Genomic DNA, 6,000 nt, shown 5'->3' with positions numbered 1-6,000 from the left:
GAAGGCAGCACAAGGCCATGAAAACCACTCTCAGAACACACACCACCATGGCCAGTGATGTAATGGCCAGAACCTGGAAGCTGGCAGGATGGGAGGGTTACAGGAATGTCTGGATAAGAAGGGATACAAACGAGGAAGAGAGAGTGAAAGTAAGAGAACTAGTGCAAAATCAGTCAATCAGTGGGGGCATACGCCGGGGGGCCCGTCACCTCACCCACCCTATGACGCCAAGCCTGGGGGTCCCTCCGGGTGAGTCTCCATGCAGGCCCCCTTCCCAACCCAAGTACCTTCCAGCAGGATCTATTGACTTGCTCCGTGGGCGTCCCCTTGGCCTCCTCCACTCAGGATTGTCTCTTACAGAGACAACCCGATGAGCAGGATCAGCTTCTGGAAAACGTGCCACGTGCCCGTATAGCCGGATTAGGCGTTGACAGACTACGCAGGTAATATATGTCGAATCAGTCTCAGAGAGTAGTCGCCTGTTTAACACAAAGTCATTCCAGTGATATCCCATGATTCTGCGTAGACATTTATTACCAAAGGCATCAATCCGCCTCTCCAAGCCCCCATTTAGTGTCCATGTCTCACAGCCATAGAGTAAGACAGGGAGCACAAGGGACTTGAAGATCCGGATCTTTGTCCTTCTGCACAGGTATCGACAACGCCATATACTCGTGTTGAGTGATTTCATAACACCGCGGGCCAGGCCAATCCGCCGTAAGACTTCCTGGCCAGACTCACCTTTGTTATGAACTACGCTACCAAGATACATCCTCGCCACACGCATGAACAGACTGTACTGTTTCATTCAGCAAGCCTCCAACACCTGTACCTTGGTCTTGGCCCAGGAGACCTGAAGTCCCAAGGGCTTCGCCTCCTCGTGCAGTGCCTCGAGAGCCATCACCAAAACCTCAAGCGACTCCGTCAGGATTACTGCTTGGACTACATGACTACAGCAGTCTCTTCATTGGTAAGTGTTAAGTTAAGCTTTTACTTCTGCTGTGTAGTGTAGTGTTTTCAATATTTTGACTGTATACGCAAATGGGTGGGGGAAGGGGAATGAGGGATTTGCATAACTCGGCAAGGCTGGAGCCCCTATCATGCTGAGTTGTAAGGGTTTTACTGTGATTATACTAAATTTGTCTGATGGTAATTATACTCCAAGCGATCATTGGTAATCCTAGTGGAGAGTGCGTGCGGCGCTGGACGGGGAAGGAAGGAGCCCAGAGGGGGGACGCCAGGGGAGGGGTTTGGCGCGAAACGTAGCTGGGGGGAGGAGAGGGTAGAGGCACCTGATGGGGTATTGCACCATGTGTGGCAAGACAGCTTATGTAACTAAAAACAAGGAGGTATTAAACCACGTGACGGAATGTGGGAGTCTAACGGCCGGAGGGGGAGGGACATACTTAACCCTTTCGTTGCTAAATACTCGCAGCGAGGACTAGCGTAACTTGCCGATGGTGCTAAATCCTTGCTGTGAGTTCCAGTCGCACTCAAATTTCCTGCATATGAGAGTGTTCCAACAATATTTCTCATCCCGCAGCATTGCCAATTCAGTGCGTTCTCCACTAAATTTGGTGGAAAATCATATCAGCCTAGAGCGGAAAATCTACGGATGGGTAACTGGTGGATGTTCTTGTTCTATAGCAGCATTTTTGCATAGCTTCACCTATTACCTGACTGATTCTTTGACCAAATAGTTGTAAATTTTGCAGTTGTCAATACTACCTTGCCAGCAACCCATTAAGAGATCTCTGCAGATCCCTCAATATGACTGACCGTCGCACACACACTGACGTAAGTGTTCACACGTAACACCCCCTGAACGTGATTGTATGTTCACAGGAGAGGCATACATAACCGAATCCTATAGATCTGGGCCTCTTCTTTCCAATTGTTTTTTTTGTTTTTTAGCTGTGATGAATAGTTTTTTAGATACAGAGGTTAAAAGAGACCTCCCCCCCTCGCTGGGCTGCCCGGATGCGCCTGGGGGGATGGTCGCTTAACTTGCCATGTGCAGCAAAAGGGTTAATACTTATCATACTTACATAAGTATACCTAATACAGTCAAGTCACGTATGATGCGGATTCGTAAGGCACAGTTTCGTATGACGCGGTATGATTTCAGAACCATATTTTCAGATCACCCGGGTAAACCCATCTATGACGCAGTTCATGGTCTGGCCAAACAAGCGCGGAGTTGCCAGGTTGGATTTTTTTCCGAGGGGGAAAATCTCATGGTGGCGGTTGGGTTGTTTTTTGGGAGGATTTCTATCCTCTCTCTCTCTCTCTCTCTCTCTCTCTCTCTCTCTCTCTCTCTCTCTCTCCTCACATTTCTGTATTCAGTAAGTTACAAATTATCCTCACTATCAGAATGATCATATAGCCAAAATTTATAGATGTAGACAAGAAGAACGTTTGGTGTCAGCTGCCGTGGCCGTCACTCAAATTCCAAGTCACAGTCATGCACTCCCCGACCGCTCCGCATCTCTTCCCGTCAATCTTTTCCCCTCCTTTGCTCCTTTTTTCATGTAGAGTTGACCTGGCCCAACTGTCTACTCTGGCAGGCAAAAAAGAAAGCGATCAGGCTAACTAGCTTACTAAAATCTACAGCAGGCCGCTTCTGCACATCAGCCTGCTGGCAAACTGGCTTTAAAAAATCTAAATTGGTGTTCCCAGAGCCTTTCTTTTGTCTTTCTCGCTACCCAGTCCAAAAGGGAAGAAATCAGAGACACGGTGTATAAAGAAACTAACGAGAGAGAGAGAGAGAGAGAGAGAGAGAGAGAGAGAGAGAGAGAGAGAGAGAGAGAGAGAGAATCTTTGAAAGTGGTTGGTCACCACTAATTATTACATTAATATGCATGCCAAATAATGATTTTGTTGATTTTGGGTTGGCGGGGAAAGTTAATGGTTGGGTGGGATTTTGCGGTTTTGGGGCGGAACATGGCGGCGGCGCAGCAGGTTCCCAGTCCCGACCTGATGAGTACACGTCTAGGGGCCGCTTTCATTGTCACTTTGTTTGTTTTGATCGTTACCAAAGGCGGCGATCGACGCTATAGTTTTCCACGTGAAACTGGCCTATGGGTGCCTAGTGGTGGCTGCAGAGGAAGCTCGAGAGGTATTGAGAGTGTGTGCCAAGGTGCGGGGCTAGGCTAACCCCGCAACAGCCACTACCCATCGGCCAGTTTTATGTGGAAATACTATAGCGGTGATCGCCGCCATTGGTAACTATCAAAACAAACAAAATGACTGTGAAAGCAGACCTAGTTAACCATGCACGTGCTGCACAATGGCTTGCAAGCCTGCTGGGAAACCCACGGGCAAGATTCACCCACTGACGTACGAGCAGAAACTGAACATCATCAGGAGGATGGAGAGAGTGATAGGCGGGAAACAATGAATTTTCCTCGTATGTGAGCGCAGGTGGGATAAAATGGCGGCTAGCCAGTACCAAATTGTATTTTCCCAATACGTACTGAGTGAAAAAGTGGGTGCTTGCGGTGCTGAGCGTGGGGTCAGACTGAACAACATCAAAAGGCAGATAATGCCTACCGGTGCACTTGGGCTAGAATGAACGAAAAAAAAAAAAAAAGGTGTGGATGGGGCAAAATGGCAAGTGCCAGAACCAAATTGTATTTTCTCCATAGTTTTAGTTATTCCCGTGACGCGGTGTCCTATGGCGCGGCCATTGCTCAGAACCACTTAACCGTGTCATACGCGACTCCACTGTATCTGCCTTTGTGATCCTTTGTACATTCCATTCTTAACTTAAACTTCCTGGCATTACAATAGTAGCAGTAGTTGTAGTTGTAGTAGTAGTAGTAGTAGTAGTAGTAGTAGTAGAAGTAGTAGTAGCAGAGCTGGGATTCTGTAGAAAAAATCTACCACCGTATCGTAGTCGGTGATGGCGAGCGCGTCAATCGTTATCTGTAGATCGGTAGATTTTCAGAAATCTACCGATCGGTATAGATTCGGTATCGGTAGATTAAAAAACTCTATAATTATATAATAAAAAAATGCTTTTAAAGGCCCATAACACACTTTTTAAGTTATTTCTCTCTTATTTCGGTTAACTTAAGAATAGAAGTAAATTAGAGTCTTTTAATACCTTTTTTAAGTTCAAAAATACATAACTTATTTAATAAATGAATTTCTCCCTCAAAAAATAAACATCAAACTGAAAAAAAGTTAAATTTAAACAAACTAGACAATACAGCATTATTTATTAACTTTCACAAAATAAATTTCTTCCCAACACAAAAAAAAATTACAACTGAAGCAGTCTTGAGCCTCCTACTCCAGGTCGGTGTCGGCGCCCTTCTTGAGGTAAAATAAAGTTTAAAAAAGGAAAATCACTTGAAAAGTTAAAAGCACAAAACGATTAAGTGCTGCTGCCAAGTGGTGGACTTAAAACACTGCCACTTAAAACACTAGGCGATGAGGCTGAGCACGTTGTCGAGAGCGTAGGAGCTAGGCGTGGTGTAGGCTACTCGCGTCGGCAGGCCAAACAAGAGTGGGGCTACCGCCAAAACTTTTGGCGGGAGCGAGAATCTGCTAGGTCGTGGCTGCCTCTGATTGGCTGAGAACGCCCAGAACGGCCGGTGATTGGCTAAGCGTGATGACGTCAAAGTAATACCTGGAATTTCCTGCTAACTGCTTCCCATAGATGCGCTCGAACGTGTTGAAACTTGTCCGTTTCATTTTGCCGGGGTCGTCTTCTCTTAAGTCTTAACAAAAAAGTCCCGCGCTTTTTCAATCTCCCGATACCGATTGACTGCCAATCATGCGATCGGTAGCGGTATTCGGTAGTTTCTTCAAAATACCGAATGATCGGTATCGGTAGCAGTAATCTACCGCCGGTAGTACCGATCCCAAATGTCAATCGGTAGTCCCAGCTCTGAGTAGTAGTATCATCATCATCATCAGCAGTAGTAATAAGCCTATGGAACAATATCATCTTTGTAATCATCAACACCCTAAACTCGTCCCTTTGAAATGATCTGATGATCCAACTTTTACACGAGTACAGTGGAAAGAAAGTACAGCTTAGTTTATTCTTGCTGGAAAATGAATATTGTTTTTGTGTAGGGTAAGTTGAGGAGCCTCCATACATGTGGACATGAAGTACAGATGTTTCCTTGGCTATTCCAATGGATTTATATTACTTTGCCTCTAATAGCAATTAAGGGAAATGGGAGACACTCAGTGTAGCACATGTGACCCGGTGGTGTCACGAGGTGCTGAAGTTTTATTGAAATGTTTAATTTTGGTCATATCACATGTTATTTTTTTGCCCCCAATTTGTGGTGGTGTTGCTGAAAATGCCTGGAGTGTGCAGGGAAGGCACTGAATATCAGAGTCTGTTTAGCTGTGACAAAGTGAGGAAGTGTAAGAAAAATCAAGGCAGGTAACAGCCACCACTCATTGTGAATTTTCAACGGACGCTGGTGTGGACGCTCTGTGGAGCGGCTTCCAAAATGTATAGACTAATAAGTAAGTTAGTAACTGAAGTGTTTCCACGGGAATTTGGTACCTGAGTTGTTATTGTTTCTTTTCCAAGGATTTGGGCAAAATAGGACATTATTTAAATTTAATGTGGAACCTCATTTTTTTTTTTTTTTTTTTTTTTTTACTGAGGATTCCTGCCAAATAACATAGAATCGTTCAATTTGAAACCTTGTTTGTTTACCAAAAATCCTTGCCCCCCCCAAAAAAATTATTATATATATATATATATATATATATATATATATATATATATATATATATATATATATATATATATATATATATATATATATATATATATATATATATATATATATATATATATATATATATATATATATATATATATATATATTTAAATTTTCAACCTTATTATTAATAATTTTAGCCAAGATTCTTGCCAAATAACATGGAGTTATTGAAGTTTAATTAGAAGTAAATTGTCTTCATAGCACCACTAAATTGTTAGTGTTGCACTTCCATGATTGTGTG

General features: G+C 43.7%; 1 protein-coding gene across 1 annotated transcript in view; it reads left to right on the top strand.

Annotated features, from left to right (window-relative positions):
• The window catches only part of LOC126989223 (prostaglandin reductase 1-like), a 106,299-nt gene that overhangs the window by 31,718 nt on the left and 68,581 nt on the right, over nucleotides 1-6,000 (top strand). The window lies entirely within an intron of this gene.

The sequence above is a fragment of the Eriocheir sinensis genome, unplaced genomic scaffold (genome assembly GCF_024679095.1).
Source record: "Eriocheir sinensis breed Jianghai 21 unplaced genomic scaffold, ASM2467909v1 Scaffold110, whole genome shotgun sequence".
Lineage (NCBI taxonomy): Eukaryota > Metazoa > Arthropoda > Malacostraca > Decapoda > Varunidae > Eriocheir > Eriocheir sinensis.
This window is presented reverse-complemented; position numbering and strand designations above follow the sequence as displayed.